At 37.7% G+C, this 16,565-nt stretch overlaps 1 protein-coding gene across 1 annotated transcript in view; it reads left to right on the forward strand.

Moving 5' to 3' along the window:
* Positions 1–1,561: 1,561 nt before the first annotated feature.
* The window catches only part of tspan18b (tetraspanin 18b), a 63,525-nt gene continuing 48,521 nt past the window's right edge, over positions 1,562–16,565 (forward strand). The window contains exon 1 of the mRNA XM_028043512.1: positions 1,562–1,835. The gene's annotated coding sequence lies outside the window, so the exon portion shown is untranslated. The remainder of the gene's footprint in view (positions 1,836–16,565) is intronic.

Genomic DNA, 16,565 nt, shown 5'->3' on the forward strand with positions numbered 1-16,565 from the left:
AACAGGGACAAACAACAGCTATCAGGTGGTAGATCAGAAAAGTTGGGGCTGGTCGTCAACAGGGGAACTCATTTGTTTCTTATTTTTGTCACTTTTACGGAAAAATGAACGATATCTACATGCTAAGTATCCATCTTTGCATTTGGCTATGAATGCTGCCTGTGAACATTATGATGTGTGTTATCGGTTTTACTTTTCATTTTGCGTTTGGGTCGGTTCTGGAGTTCAGATGCTGCAGCCCTCTGCAGACGATGAGTAGCTGATTTATACAGAAAGAGCTTCGCTCCGTCCATTACATTATTGGTATAAGGGAGTAAAACATAATATGTTGTCCTTCCACACTGCAAAAACACAAAATATTACCAAGTATTTTTGGTCTAGTAGTGATAGTCAGCTCTACATTATGATGTCACCAGGTGATTCAGAATCCATCCAATCACTGAACAGACTTTTTCCAGCTAAACACAAACGAAACTGAAGTTATTATATTTGGACCTAAGGAGGAGCTTTCTAGAGTCAACACACAGCTTCAGTTATTACAGCTGGAAACTAGAGATCAGACTGAACTCTGACCTGAACCTTCAGAGCCACATAAAGACGGTTACAAAGTCGGCCTTCTATCACCTGAAGAACATTTCCAGGATTAGAGGACTTATGTCCCAGCCAGATCTAGAGAAACTCATTCATGGGTTTCTCTTTAGTCACATTGATTACTGCAACAATGTCTTCACAGGTCTGCCTAAAAAAAATCGATCAGATTCAGAACGCTGCTGCTGGAGTTCTGACTAAAACCAGGAAGATAGAGAACATCACCCAGTCCTAAAGTCCTTCCACTGGATCCCTGTAGCTCAGAAGATAGACTTTAAAATTCTGTTGTTAGTTTATAAATCACAGAACGACTCAGTACCACAATACATTAAAAATCTGCTGTTGTCATAGCAACCTTCCAGTCCTCTCAGGTCTTCTGGTTCTGGTTCTGCTCTGCATCCCCAGAACCAAACATGGAGAAGCAGGATTCAGCTTCTATGCACAATAAATCTGGAACAAACTTCCAGAAAACTGCAAAACATCTGAGACACTTGAGTACTTTTAAATCTACACTAAAAAACCCACCTGGTTGCAGTTGCTTTTGAAACATTATTACCTAAATTACCTAATTAGATGTACCAAAATATAAAATTAAGTGAAATATTTTGGTATTTTAAGGTTGAAATTTGAAATAATTGATCAACTTAATAAAAATAACAAAATCAGGCAAAAGTAATTATTCCAAATCAGTTTCTTTCAATAAAACAAAAACGTATGAAACTTTAACAGAAACTGCAGGCTTTTTCTGGCTTTCTGGTTAAAACATGTCTGCTTTTCATTCAGTTGGTATAGAATCTAGTCAAAGTAGAGATACTTTTTATTAAAAGTACTCTAGTAAAAGTACTTCAAAAAAAGTTACATAAGTAAAAGTAGCTAAGTACATGTAACTGCTAGTTACACCTACCCAGCTCTGCTAACGTAAAGTGTGCGGTTCGGCTGAAGGCGTGTCCGCCGCCGCAGAGTCTCCGCCCTCCGGATCCGGACCGGCTGCTCCTGGATCAGCCGCTCAGCCTCCACTGGCTCCAACAAACTGTTTGCTTCCTCCAGTCGCAGCTCGCAGGAGTGGAGCGGTGGATTTTGGTTTAGCTGGGCGCTGCTGGGCATGACTCTCTCCGGCGGACAGCCACTCTGACCGGCGCTTTGTGTTTGGCGAACAGGAGCATCCAGAACCACGTCGCGTCTTTACTGAGGTTTTCTGAGGAGAAGCGGGTCGCCACAGATAGACTGAGGTTCGGCTGCGCCTTGAGGTAAGAAACGGCTCCCTGTTTCTGAGTTTAAAGTTTAATGTTTGTGGGAATTTAAAGGGGATTCTTTCTCATACTTTGTTGGAACAAGTTGCATCTTTCCCCCACCTTTAATGACTTGCTGAAAAAAGTAACGAAATTAATAGTTAATAAAAAATAGCTCTACATTCATGTTTCGGGTCCGTGCAGACTCAGTTCAAATCGCATTTCTTCTATTTTTTATTGCGAGTCTTTCCTATTTCCCCGTAAACTCGGTGTTTTTGCGTGGTGAGAAGCCGGGCAGGAGGCGCTCGGTCCGGTCCGGTCCGTCTCCAAGCTGGCACCCTTCCCACGGCGGATCAACCCCAACCCGAAGAGGCTGTCTGCCGGGACGTGGGGGGTCACCAGATGGATGTCTCTGACGGCACTACCTTTGCTGCAGGGCAGAACTTCACTGTCAGTTTGCATTAATCAGAGAGATGCATCATCCAAAAACCTCCGCAGCCTTTTCTCCTCTGTCTTGTCAGATCTCCGCTGAAGCGAGCGCAATGCGTCCTGTGAGGAAAAAGAGAGAGAAAGTCAATACTTTTAAGGACAGAGTCACTTCTTATACATCAGACATGTGACTTATCCAAGTGTCCGGGCTCAGAAAGCTGCTTTATTGTGAGGAAAAGGGCTAAAGTTTAAATTCAGAATACATTGCAAAACAAAAGTATGAAAATAATGTCAGTATTTTAGCATCCACTAGGTAATGGTTTAGTCAACAATTAGCTATTCTGTGTCTAACAGAGAACATTAAGGGTGGTATGAATCATATCAACTTATTCAGAGTTTATATTTAATTCGGAAAGCTTTTGAATTTAAATTTGTATCATGTTACTTGGACCGAGCTCACTCAAAGCATGTCTATCCCAACACACTTTGATACACAGGTCAATATATGCTAATTTTGGGTTTAGTACCTTAATGTCAACATGTCACGGGAGGAAGCTGGAATCAAACTTACAACCTTCCACTATACCACCACTGGTCCACATTCACCACAGGTTTCCACAGGTTTAACAACAATGCTAACACTAATAGTACAGTTTAAATCTGGTTTTCAGGGGATAGAAAAAGTTTAATAACTTGTAAAAGTTGATTTAAAAAACTTGCATCCAGCTTGAAGTGGGTTAGCAACAATGCTAACACTAAAGCAAAATATCTAGCCAGCTGTGGTTGTCAACCCTTAGGCAATTATTACCAATGAACAGAATCTAATCTGCTGTTATGTTAGGATAGTTGAAAGGCCTTCATGCCATATTGTTAAAATAGATTTAATGTATTAGTATTAAGCTTTAACTTGCAGTTAATGACAATGCTAATGCTAACGTTAAATTTGCTAGGAACCTTTACATGCCATCTTAGGACAAATTTAGAAACTTTCACCAGCATTTTATGAAATAATCATGGCCCAATTCTTATATACGTTTCTTTTTAAGGTGAAGCTGAGTGTAATGATCTTGATAATTACCTACAATTTAACCTGTTTTGTTCAAAATTGGTTGAATTTAATTTATTCAAGTACCTATCAGCTGTTTTATTTTATGTAATTTATGACCAAAATGCTGATCAAAATGTGTCCAATTCCAACTATTACTCCAATTTTATTGATTAAATTCTCCCTGTTTTCGTCAGGGTAAAAAAAGTGATATTTCTATATTCCACTCAAGCATTTATTCTGGTTACAGTAACTGCTAGGAATCTGGATCTAATCACATTTTGCCCCAGGAGATTGTCTCCGAGGGACTCATTAACACACAGCGGTGTCCATGTGAGTGTGCCTGGAGTTGGGGCCCTGCAGCTCCCTGACGTTTGCATGTCAGAGGAGAGGAAAATCACATCACAGCCAGTCAGTTTGGACACACTGACAGACTAACTGTCAGCGCTGCTGCATTATACTGAGAGAAGAGCTCTGCTTCCTTCTGTTCTCTGCTATTCTTTAGTCTAATATCATTATTCCTAACCAAGTACAAAGAGGTTGGTGGAGACAGAAAGAAAACAGAGATCTGTTTGTTCACCATGTTGCTGGAGAACAATTGCTTTGTCAAAAAAAAGGCGGAAAAAGATAAAGAAACAGTTGAATTGATGTGTTTGGAGGAGCTGCCAACACAGATGACTAGACTTTGCCTGCAGCTTTTCACTCCTCAGTTTGTTAAAAGAATATATACGGAAAAAGAAATAGTTTTTACACAACAAACATCAACAGCTGCATTACTGAACTGGTAGTGAAATTTATAAATGCGACAAATTAAACGGTTCAACATTTCAGTTGATTCCAGTGGGTTTTTTCTCTCCACCCGCCCACACACAACACCTAAGGTGTTAATAGTATCCCTGTTGATATGCTGCTTTTGATTTACCGTCTACATTACAATGAAGCAAAAACACGCCTCAGGATGTGACGGAGTGATAAGTTCAAAGCTGCCGTTTCATCCAGGTCTTTGCTAGATCTATGAGCTAGCCTGGCAGAATCCGCTGAAAAATAGGTGACACCGCCTGACCTGGCACAGCATTAAAGGCCTGACGTTAATCAGCCACTGGTCTCTCCGTTCTGTCATTTTCCCACTTTTTTCCTTCTTGATCTCAGCTGGCATGATTGCAGATGAGGTGGATCTCTTTTTGTCTTCTGTTACGACTCCATTGCAAAAAGGCAAAATCTTACCAAGTGCTTTTGGTCTACAGTATAAAGAAAAAAGTCTCTAATTTATAGTAAAATACCGGCAGCTGTGGTTGATGAAATCTTAACGTATTAAAATGGTAAAATTCTGAGAAATTTGGTAAAATTCTCTTCTGTACAATATACAAAAGAGACTATTTTACCAAATATAAAATATTTTACCATTTTATATATGATAAAATTCTGCCTGTATTTTACCAGCTTAAATTAGAGACTAATTTACCATAAATAAACAGTTTGTTTTTTTAACAGTGTAGTTTTAGTTCAAATATCTTAGTTCACTTGAAATAAGACAAAATTCACTTACAAGCAAGTTATAGGAGCTTATTTTAAGTCAATAATCTCTTAATACTGATGAAAAAATACTGGCTCTGTTAGCAAATTATTTCACTTATAAGAATAGAAAAATATCTTGTTATAACAAGACATGTTATAAGTGAAATAATTTGCCAATGGAACCAGTATTTTTCATAAATATTAAGAAATTGACATAAAACAAGCTCCTATATCTTACTGAAAAGTTACTTTAAGTTATTTTTGTCTTATTTCAAGAGCACTAAGATATTTGCAGTAGAAACTAAGCCAACAATACTTGGTAAAATTTTATGTTTTTGCTGTGTGACTAAACATGCTGGAGCTCTGCCTTGGTTGCTAGGTAACGGACTGGGCTTTGCTGGGGTTGCTAGGTGAGGGGCAATGCCTGCTGATTTTGTGACGTTTCACTCAGGAGGTTTTAGAAACGACTCGTTTTCCAGACACCAAAAACATGAACTAATAGCAAAAAACAAGCCTGGTGTTTTTTAAGCTCTTTAAGTAAGTTAGTTTGGCAAACTAAGATATTTGCACTAGAAACTTGCACATCCTCTCTCATCCAACTTGCAGAGCACGTCTATATTCATACCGAAGCCTTTGGAGCACCAGAAATGTGTAGGGAAAACAAGACAGGGTCAGCGCTCTATGTTCGCTTTCTCTTTGAATCATCCTCTCTACTCTACAGCAGCAGTAATCCACAGAGAGCCACAACTAAATGGAGTATCTATTGGCTAAATGAGAAAATAGCTTTTTTTTTTTTTTGCTCAATTGCAAGAGGACCCTTCATTTAATGTGTGTGATGCACGCGCCTTGGCCCGTAATGGGTTCAGCATCTTTGTTGTCGAGAGACAGGAGAAAATGAAATTTGCTTTTCAGCTGGCAGAAATAATTTACTCTCTGAAAGGTGTGTTTTTCATCAGCTGTGCAGGAGCCAAGAGATGAGCAAGGTCTGATTCTACAGCCTGAGCGCCTCGATGCAGCAGCGCTTTTCTTTATTTATCAAAGCTTTGGCGTTGTCGGGCAACTGCCTAAGAAGTTGATTTAAGTTGTTTGTTTTTGTTCACCCTTTGGTCCAAAGCATGCACACAGCAGAGCTACGCATTAAGGGTTTGTGTCTGAAATAGTCCAAAGAATGTTTTTAGAGGGAAAAACTTTGCTGCCTTGATTTAAATGGTGTCTGTTTTTTATGTTGCATGTTGTCATGCATCTTCCATCAAACAGAAAGGAAACAAGATTTTCAGATCATACAGCAGACTAATAGATCTTGTAAGCATATAAACAATAGCGACAAAACCTGAAATTATAGTAAAAAATGTAAAAAATAAATTTAAGAAATTAAATAACAGCAAGTTCAGCTTATTTATTTACACTGGAAGCAGTTCTCTATTTTAATGTTGTAGTACTTTTTGATTATAGCAGTTCAAAAGGTTTGAGGGTTTGACAGAAGGTAGGGACTCTAATGAGCTTTTCAGCTCCCCTCACTGTCCCCTGCAGGACCCTCTGGGCTGCCATATTGGAGCCAGAACAGTTTGTTAACATGCTAGAGTTTCCCTGAGAACACTGCAAAAACACCAAATCTTACCTCCCTTAGTTTAGTTTCTAGTGCAAATGTCTTAGTCGACTTGAAGTAAGACAAAACTAACTTACAAGTAACTTTTCAGCAAAATACAGGAGCTTGTTTTAAGTCAATAATTTCTAAATATTGATGACAAAATACTTGTTCCATTGGCAGATTAGTTCACTTATAATAAATGGAAAATGTGGAACTAGTATTTGGTTGCTAGGTGACGTCCTGGGCTTGGCTGGGGTTGCTAGGTAACCACAAAGTGCCCATTGATGTGGCATAAGTGAAATAATATGCAAGTGGAACTAGTATTTTTTCATCAATATTAAGAAGTTATTGACTTAAAACTTGTATTTTGCTGAAAAGTTACTTTGAAGTTAGTTTTGTCCATTAGTTTTTTTGTTTTTGCAGTGAAGTCGTCTAGTTACTGGAAAGGTGTGATTTTTAGCTTCATTGACAGACTGAAAACTCAAAAACTTGAGAATACACCACAACTAAACTTCATTAAAACTGTAAGAAGCAATTTACAAGGAAAATGTATTTTTATGACATGTATGCATGTTTGTGGTTGAGAGAAGGCAAGAGAGAGCAAGACTGAGTCATAATCACTAGTTAACGGCTCTCCTACTCACACAGTGTGACTTTGCCTCTTCTTCTAGTACAAATTATTACTGATACCTCAAATTAAACACATTGAACTTTTAAATCTGCATCAACATGTAAAATCATCCACCAAACTCTACCGCTCTGCCACAGTCGCTCTACTGTAAACCAGCCTGTGTGTTTGCCTCCATTACCCTCATTAGCCTGAAATAATAGTCTTCCATAAAACGTGTCAGTGCTTCACTCATGCATTTATCAACCGTGTGAGTATAGATCATTTTCATTGCTGCCTTTGTGTGTTTGGCTGAAATGTGAGCACATCTCAAATGAGATCGACCACAAACGTTATCCTGGCACCATCTTATCTGTAAGCTTTTCATTTACTTGCTTTCGCTCAGAGCTCAGAGAGAGTTTCTCCCAGCTCCTGTTCTCCCTCACATGTTTTGTCCTCCGTTCGCAGAAACCTCCTTAAGGTCTTCCTTCCTGTTTTTAACTTCCTTCTAAAATACTTTAATTGCAAACTTTGCGGAAGATTTTAATGACAGACTTATTCAAATAATTTTAGGAAGAATGTAAACAGAAGAAAGTCCGTCTACCTAGAGGTTTACTGGTTAAATGATTCAGATGTTTCTTGTTTTTTTGACATAATTAGGAGGTTACAGAGTGAAAAGTAGCATTTTATTTCCCTATTTTTGAAATCTTATTCCTGGAAATTCACAAACCCTCCCTGTTTTTGAACGATTACTCAGTTAAACAGTCTATGTTTAGCTTGATGCTACTTGGTCAATTTAATTCTGCTGTAACATTAACAGACAGGCAAAATTATTAATGTTAGACATGACCTGGTTACCTGTTACCCTGGTTACATCTAAGTTTTCAAAACAACAACAAATTTTAATCAGTCTATACTGAGGCTGGACAATAAACCAATAACAATATGTATCATGATAAACACATGATCAATTGATAACACATTTGTTAGAATATTTAATATATAGAATATTCACTGAACTTTGATCCAGAACCGCACAGCATTCTGGGAGATGTAGGCAGAGAAAAATAGAAACGCTCAACTTCGCTAAGTAAGGTTGGTGGAATCAACTGACTCACTCACTCTTTGGTTACCTAGCAACTCACTCACTCTTTGGTTACCTAGCAACTCACTCACTCTTTGGTTACCTAGCAACTCACTCATTCTTTGGTTACCTAGCAACAAACTGTTCCGTAACTTGCGCAGCAGCAGTTTAAGGTTTGTCCACTATGCCTCAGAACTGCTTAAAAATAAAAAAAACAGCTTTGAGTGAAAACTGTGGATAAAACAGGAAAAGTCAGGCCATCAGTTTGTCAGTATTTCAGATGTTTAAAACAAAAAAACTAATCAATAACTGAAGATATTGACCTATATGAAACCCATACGTCGTGATATGCTTTTATCTAAACTTTGGACTGCCTTGTTGCTGAAATGTGCTTTCAAATAAACTTGATTGATTAATGAACTGACAAATAATGTGTCAGAGTCACAGGAGTTTTCCCCAGCTGTGCACTGGCAGTTGTAACAAAATCTGAAAAAATGCTGCTTTGGCAATTATCAAAAATAAAAAAAGTCACGTAAATAGAAAAAAATAAATGCAGCATATAAATATCAGGTTTCATCTGTACATGAAGGATTTTATTTTTGACTTAATGTAATCTAAAGTCCTTATAAGCACCCAAAAACACACCCAGTATTTCTGATTTTGAAGCCTTTCGCAGTTGATATATGAAGCATTTTGGACAAATCTTACACACTGCAGGACTTCTGCTTTTATAATCTGTTTTAGAATATGTCTACACTTCCACGGAAATCTTTATTCGCTGCTTGTCTCCATGAGGGTCTGGAAGTTGTGAGTGACCCCAACACGGGGCAGCTCCAGAGTTCACAGAGGGCAGGAAGCTGAGGGGCCTCGCTTCCTTTTTATCAGGAGGAAGCAGGATGGCTGTTTGTGCTCAACCCAAGAATTCCTTGTGCTTATCTCGCATTCACGCCTTTTCCCCTTAATAACGGCTGTGCTGAGCAGGTAATGAGGTAAAAGGTATGTATTCGACAAGCTGCGGCGGGAGATAGCGGACCCTCCAATAGGCTTAGGATTCGGCTCCGGTGGGGGGAGGACCTCTCAGCTTCATCTCAGGATGCGACAAATGTTCTCGACGTTTCCCCACAGCCATATTTTCCTTTACGTATTTTTTCCAGAACTAATAAACCAGTTTACACAGGTATCCATTAAAGGCTGAGGTCATTGCACAGAGCGAGCACGCTCGGTAAATCTCAGGGTTTTTTCCCCGTAAGGATTCCTCATCACCTCATGCTCTTTTCATCCCCAAGATGTATTCAAAGCTCTGCGAGGGGCTTAAAGCGGGCCAGCTGTCGGGATTCGTGACACGGGTCTGACGTGTGGGGGGAATTACCTCAGGAGCTCTGATCAGAGGCGGGCAGAGGACCCAAAAATTATACTCCAGGAAGAATAGCAAACATATTTTTACTCAAGTAAAAAGTAGCTATCCAAAAAATTACTCAAAAAGCATTTGGTAAAAAGTCTATTCAAGTACTAAGTAATTAATCAAATTATCAATCATTTAACATTTTAAAATTACATCATCAGATGGACCAGAATAAAAAGTTAAGTGGAAATTTTGGTATTTTATGGACAAAAATGACAATAATTCTTATAGGTAGCAAAAAATAACAAAATCAGGCAAAATAATTATTTTTCCAAATCAATTCCTTCCAATAAAAAAACGTAGGAAACTTTAACAAAAACTGCAGGTGTGTCTCTGGTGAATTTTTGCTTAAAAGATGTTTGTTTTTCATTCAGTAGGTAGAAAATCCAGAAATTTACTCATAATAACATTACTCAAGTAAAAGTAAAAAGTACATCATGGAAAAAAAAATACTCCTAAAAGTACATCTTGTTTTCAAAAAAGTTACTCAGCACTAGTTATGCATTACTATTTTTTAATTATTATTTTTTTCCTCTTTCTGTTTTCACCAACTTAATCTTGTGTGTTTTCCTTTTTGAACTTTGGTGCAGTTTTTAAAGTGGTATGTAAATAAATTTGACATTCACATTGACTGAAGCAAATGTAACAAGTTACTACCCAGCTCTGGCTCTGAAGCACTGAATGATGCTGAAGTTTGGGCGCCACAGAGAGCGCCGCATAAACCATGTTCCATCTGGTCACTTCAGTGATTTAAAGCAGTCTTTCTCAAACTGTGGTCCCTGGACCACTGGTGGTCCGTGAGCTACTGCATGTAAACAACCGTTTGTTTGCCAGGATGTGAGCTCAAAGTGCGACGCTACAGTTAGCTTACCAGAGGACTGTGTTTAAAAATAAAAATGCATAAATAGCTTACTAAAAAGAAAACCTGAAGATACCAGTGGAAAGTTTCTCAGGGTGAGCTGCAGAATCGTTGTTTTTGAACAGCATTACGATACAAAGCAGACTGCTACGTATCGTAACAGGCTGTGCTGAGTTCAATAGGCGGTGAACAGAGTTGCGCCCCGCGCTGACTAACTGCATCTAAACACCTAAAATAAAATTCTTTATGTTGGACTAGCTATGAGCTGAAGGATAATGTTTGTTTTTTCCAAAGCAACTTAAGTCTCTGTTCTTTTTATTATGCTTCTAAATTAAAAATAGCAGTAACAGTTATAGTAAGAAACCTTTTTGATTTCCATGTGTTTTCATCGGAAAGCTTAGAATCCATATTGTGAATAACTCAAAACACTGCATAGACGTGTTCATGGTTTCATTGTGGCTAGTCACGTTTACATAACAGCGCCACCCTTCACGTTAGGAGGAACAAGGCAACACGTTAAGAGACTAATACTTTAATTTGTTGTGTTATTGTTGGGGCAATTTCAAGCCGAGTGTTTGTTAAATGGGGTAAGTTTGAGATTTAAAGATAGAAACTTGTTTTCATTACAAAATCTTGAATGATTTTGCTAAAGTTTGCATCCTTCTAAACCCAGAGGTGAAATAATGTGCAGGAACTCCATGAAAAAGCTTCTCATCTCATTGTTCTTATTTGTTTTCTGCACTGCTTAACACTCAGCCTTCAATATTCAATGCCCTGTTAGGAGTTGCTTCTTGCTTGTGTTTGTTGCATACATTAACTGGTTTCCATTGTCACATGATTTATTTATTACCCAATATGGAGGCTTGTGCTCTGCTTATGAGCTGACTGGGAAGGGGAAAATCTGTTTGCAGAATGAATAATGTAGTTTCCTGGATTCATCAAGTAAACAGTCTCAATAGATTAGTTCTTGGTTATTAACACATGTCTGTGACTAAGCTAAAACCATTTAGAGCAACTCTGTAAAACACCGCATGCAGATTTTTTGCTTCTATTTTTTGGTGACGGTAAAGAAGATAAATCGTAACTGTTATTTCGTTGGACTCTGGATCTTAGAAAGCCCAGTCCAATGAGATTAAAAAAGAAAAGGCTTGGAGTTGGGTTTTTAGCTTCTTTACTGTGAAATTCTGTATGCACATACATTTGTTTGGAGTGTTTAAACAAACAATGCAGCATAAATAGAGTTTTAAGCTTTTCTAGGCATGAAAGTCTCCCTTTTTGGATGTTTTCTTTAGTCTCTCTTCATTGTTGCCCTGCCAAAAAAGAAACGTTAGAAACTGTGACGCTGCATCGATGCTTAACTTGACTGGTTTCCTGCACGTCCTTCACAAGGCGAGTCTTTGCTGGCATTAATGTGATCTCAAGCTTCTGTTTCCTATCCAATATGTTTCAAATTTACCCTGCAGTTGAACTCAAGCAGCTAACCGCTAATTCACCATGAAATGATCTCTAACCGTTTATGATTTAAATAGTTTTAATCAGATATTACAAACAGTTTTTCACTTATGGGGTGTTTGCAGCAGTATGTTGGCTAACTTCCTGTCCAACCAGATGCTGCTGCTGGAAAGGCAGCTAGATCTTTGGAAGCTAAATTCAGAGATTTAAGGTGTCGTTTAGCGATCTGGATAAAAAATGTATCAAAACTTTTATGATGATCCTTGTCATAAATTCGCACTGGATAATTTATACAATTCAACGCTTCTTTAAGTCCTTATAAACTCGTATCATTTCATATCAGGGTCAAAATCTGCTGACAAGAGCATAGTGTCTGTTGTTGAAAAATATGTCTTAGCACATGCATATATTTGTACAAAAGTATCATATTCAATTTATTTCAATACAAAGATCCTTTATTAATCCAAATTAAGCTCTCTGTACTCAGCTTCTTGTCCGTCTCTGATGACTTTCAAACTCTTATTTTTGTAAACTTCTTGCTTTGAACAAATGAACGTTGCCTTTTTTGTTTTCTGTTTTGTTGCTTTACAGTCTGTAAATCCCACATTTGGATAAAGAAAATATGGAAAGATCGACTTTATAGTGTATTGTAAATGTAAGCACAAAAACCTGGATCAAAATAATAATCATATATATTATAATTCAATAAGATGGGGATTCTCTGAGGAGGGAAAATGTTTGTGAGGTTTATGGATGAATAAAATTGATGAAAATTTAGCTCTTTCTTTTGTCACAAGAACAACAACCTTTTGTTGATGCTGTTTGGCTGTTTGTGAGGGATGACACCGGCGCGCTGCTTGGCTTTGAGCCGTTTCTACTCTCGCTGTGACTCACCAGGCCCAGAGCTTTTCTCCTCTCCTGACTCAAGCATTTTCCAGATAAATTGGGACTCTCTCCAGTCTTCTGGCTTTTTACGGTTGCATCAGCCGTAACTGGGTCCAAAATTTTCTCTTTGTCCCTCCCTGCGCCTGGACTCTCCTCCACATTCCTATCTGAAATAACACTAAATGTGAATACAGAAGTGCTGTAGTAACTATTTGCATTTACTTGAGTAACTTTTTGAAAACATTTTTCTTTTATGTGTATTTTTGCTACCCTCTACTTTTAATTTTACTTGAGTAATTTTTATTATGAAGTATCTCTACTCTTACTTGAGTAAAAGTTCTGGATTTTCTACCCTCTGAATGAAAAACAAACAAAATTCACCAAAAACAGACACACCTGCAGTTTTGGTTAAAGTTTAATATGTTTTATATCGAAAGAAACAGATTTTGGAAAAACTTTCTTTTGCCTGATTTTGTTATTTTTTTGTTACTTTTATTAATTATTTTCATTTTGGTGGTTAAAATACAAACATTTCCACATAACTTTAAAATTTGGTCCATCTGATGATGTAATTTTTAAATATTAAATGATTGATACTTTGATCAGTTACTCAGTACTCAAGTAGATTTTTTTACCAAATACTTTTTACTTGAGTACAATTTCTGGATTTTCAATCAAACATGTTTTAACCAAAACTTCACCAGACGCAGACGCTGTATCTGTGTCTGATTGTGTTAAAGTTTAATAAGTTTTATATTGAAAAGAAGAACATTTTTGTCTTTCTGATTTTATTATTTTTTGTCATTTCTATGAATTATTGCAATTTTGTCTTTAAAATACAAAAATTTCCACTTAACTTTATAATTTGGTTCTTCTGATTATGTAACTTTTAAATATTAAATGATTGCTATTTTGGTTAGACTTTTTACTAAATACTTTTTTACTCTTACTTGAGTCACACCTTGGATACTTTTGACTTTACTTGAGTAGAAATATGTTGAAGTATCGCCACTCTTACAGTTTTTGTGTACTCTGTCTGGTCATCAGATGAATTCATAAAATGATCGATTTTACTTCATGTCTCACTTTTTGCTCCAGTTTGGGATCTGAACTCTTTAAAATATCCTGTTGATTTCAATCCACTGAAGATCGCGTACTCAGGATGATTCTTGCTCCTGACACAAACTGATTGGGTCATTTGGACTGAACATATTGTCGGGCCGGGTTTACTAATGGTGACACCGGTAATGAGGTCGTTATCTTCGTGTACCAATAAAATGCAGGTTGATGCTAGATGTTTACCCATTATTTTGTTTCTGATATGAATCAGCTGCGGACGTATCGACACAGGGAGGACAGTCGCTGTGAATAAATGATGCAGCTTTATTAGCTTTCTCAACTTGTCCTTCTGAGGGATTTTTTCCAGGATGACTCGCGGTGCATCCTGCCTGGTAAATAGCACTTTAATGTCTCAGGCAGTGATAATGATCCCCCCCTGCCTCTCCTTACAGCCTGCAGGTGAAACACAACTGGAACCGGCGTGCTTTTCTATTTAAAACTCCCAATCTATGCTGCATGTTTTAAGACATGATCGTTTTTACTTGAAAGTGAATATTTCAAACCTCAGCAGATGTAATTGGGCTAATTTTATTCTAACGTATTATGTGCGTTTGTGTTTGCGTGTCTTGCCGGTATGTGTTGAAGCCGGTAAGCAGCTATAAAAAGGCTCTGAATTTTCCTTCCTCTAGGCCTGCTGCGTTTTTCTGCTGCCTTTGTAGCCCGCACACCTCGTCCACAGCGCGGCTCCCTGCAGCTCTGCTGGGATCGCAGCAAAGCCGCGGTCCCTCCCACAAAGTGAGACTTGCCACAGGTCTGATGCGCACATGGGCTGCTTTGTTGGATCAACAGAATCAGAGGAAAAGATCAGAGTTGGTCCCTCATCAGATTGCCGCCTTGATCTGGAGAATCTGGCGGAGAGAAGGAGACTAATGATCCCACTTAGACTTTGTTCAAGAACTTTTGAAGTTGATATTGTTACCTAATACCTTAAAAACAAGCCCTCAGAGTAGATGTGCTCAGAGAATAGACTTTAAATAGTGTTAGTTTACATATTGCTCAATGACTTGGCACCACAATACTTTAAAATCAAACCAGTTTTGTTTGTGTAGCACATTTCTGCAGTAAGGTCTCTCAAAAAAACATTTGGCCTTCGTTGAACATCTGAATGTTGATTGATGTTTCTAAACAGGTGGGTTTTTAGTCTGGATTTAAAGGAACTCAGTGTTTCGGCTGTTTTGCAGTTTTCTGGAGGTCTGTTCCTGATTTCTGATGCATAGAAGCTGAATGATGTTTGGTTCTGGTTTTGGGGATGCAGAGCAGAACCAGAACCAGAAGACCTGAGAGGTTCTGGAAGGTTGATACGACAATCAGTTTAGAGATTATTTTTTGTCTCCCCTCCAGGGGGTCTTTTGTGGGCTCTAGTGTCCCTTATATGACAGGAAAGGGGGAAAGACATGCGGGAATCGAACCCGCGACGGTCGCGTCGAGGACTCAAGGCCTCGTGGGTCGCGCTATCCCCTACGCCACCACAGCACGCCCCAGTTTAGAGAATATTTTGAATGTTTTTTTTAACGTTCCTGTGGAGCCGTAATAGTCTGTAGAATTAGACGTAGTCTCTTTGTGTTGTCTTGTTTTTTCATTTCTGTTAACTTGATTAAGTTAGTAGGAATTGGAGGCTAATGTTGTTTGTAAGAATTCAGTCTTTTATGTGCAGTAAATTTGATCAGGGGTAAAAAAATAAAAAAAGACTTTGATGAGAGGATAAAATGCCTCCTTCTCAGAAATGAAAATATAAAATGATGAATTCACTGCGAAAACATAAAATGTTACCAAGTATTTTTGGTCTAGTTTCCAGTGCAAATATCTCAGTTCACTTGAAATAAGACAAACTAACTTAAAAGTAACTTAGGCTAGATATATCAGCTTGTTTTTCATCAATGTTAAATTCTTAATATTGATGAAAAAGCACCAGGTCTAGAGATTATTTCACTTATAACAAGACATTTTCTCCCTGTTTTAAGTAAAAAGTGAAATTAAAATAACTTATTTCCTTAATTTTAAGACACTGATAAATTTGCGTCTTTATTCTTCCTAAGAATAGAAGATTGAAATAAAAGCCACTTTTTAAAAAGTCATTTGTAATTTCTTTTTTTAGAAAAGAAATGGAGAAAAATCCTTTGAAATCAGAAATCAGCTCTGGTTTGATCCACACTTATAAATATGTTCAACTTGTTTTTAAAACTACACCAACATCTCTCTTCACTGCAAAAACACAAAATCTTACCAAGTATTTTTGGTCTAGTTTCTGGTGTAAATATCTTAGTTCACTTGAAATAAAACAAAACTAAATAACTTCAGCAGATAAATAAACGTATTTTGGGTCAATAATTGCTTAATATTGATTAAAAAATACTAGCTCCACTGGCAGATTACTTCACTTTCAATTATTTAGTTAAAACAAGCTACTATTTGTTGCTGAAAAGTTACTAGTAAGTTAGTTTTGTTTTATTTCAAGTGAACTAAGATATTTGCAGTAGAGATTTTAGATTTTATGTTTTTGCAGTGTTCTTCAGCTAAAACCCTTAAGGATCAGAACTGAGGATTTTTAATGGATATGAACTGGTAGCTGTGCATGTAGGCGTGTGTGTGAAGGCGTGTGTGTGAAGGCGTGTGTGTGAAGGGGTGTGTGTGTGTGCGTGTGTGTGTGAATGTCTCTGCTGTTTTCCATTTTTTCCAGCGCTTTGCCTCAGATTGCATGTGATGAGGAACTTGCAGGGTCATGGAGGAGTCAGATGAGACTCCCCATGTGACCCAGCATCCTCC

The sequence above is a fragment of the Xiphophorus couchianus genome, chromosome 2, assembly GCF_001444195.1.
Source record: "Xiphophorus couchianus chromosome 2, X_couchianus-1.0, whole genome shotgun sequence".
Taxonomy (NCBI): domain Eukaryota; kingdom Metazoa; phylum Chordata; class Actinopteri; order Cyprinodontiformes; family Poeciliidae; genus Xiphophorus; species Xiphophorus couchianus.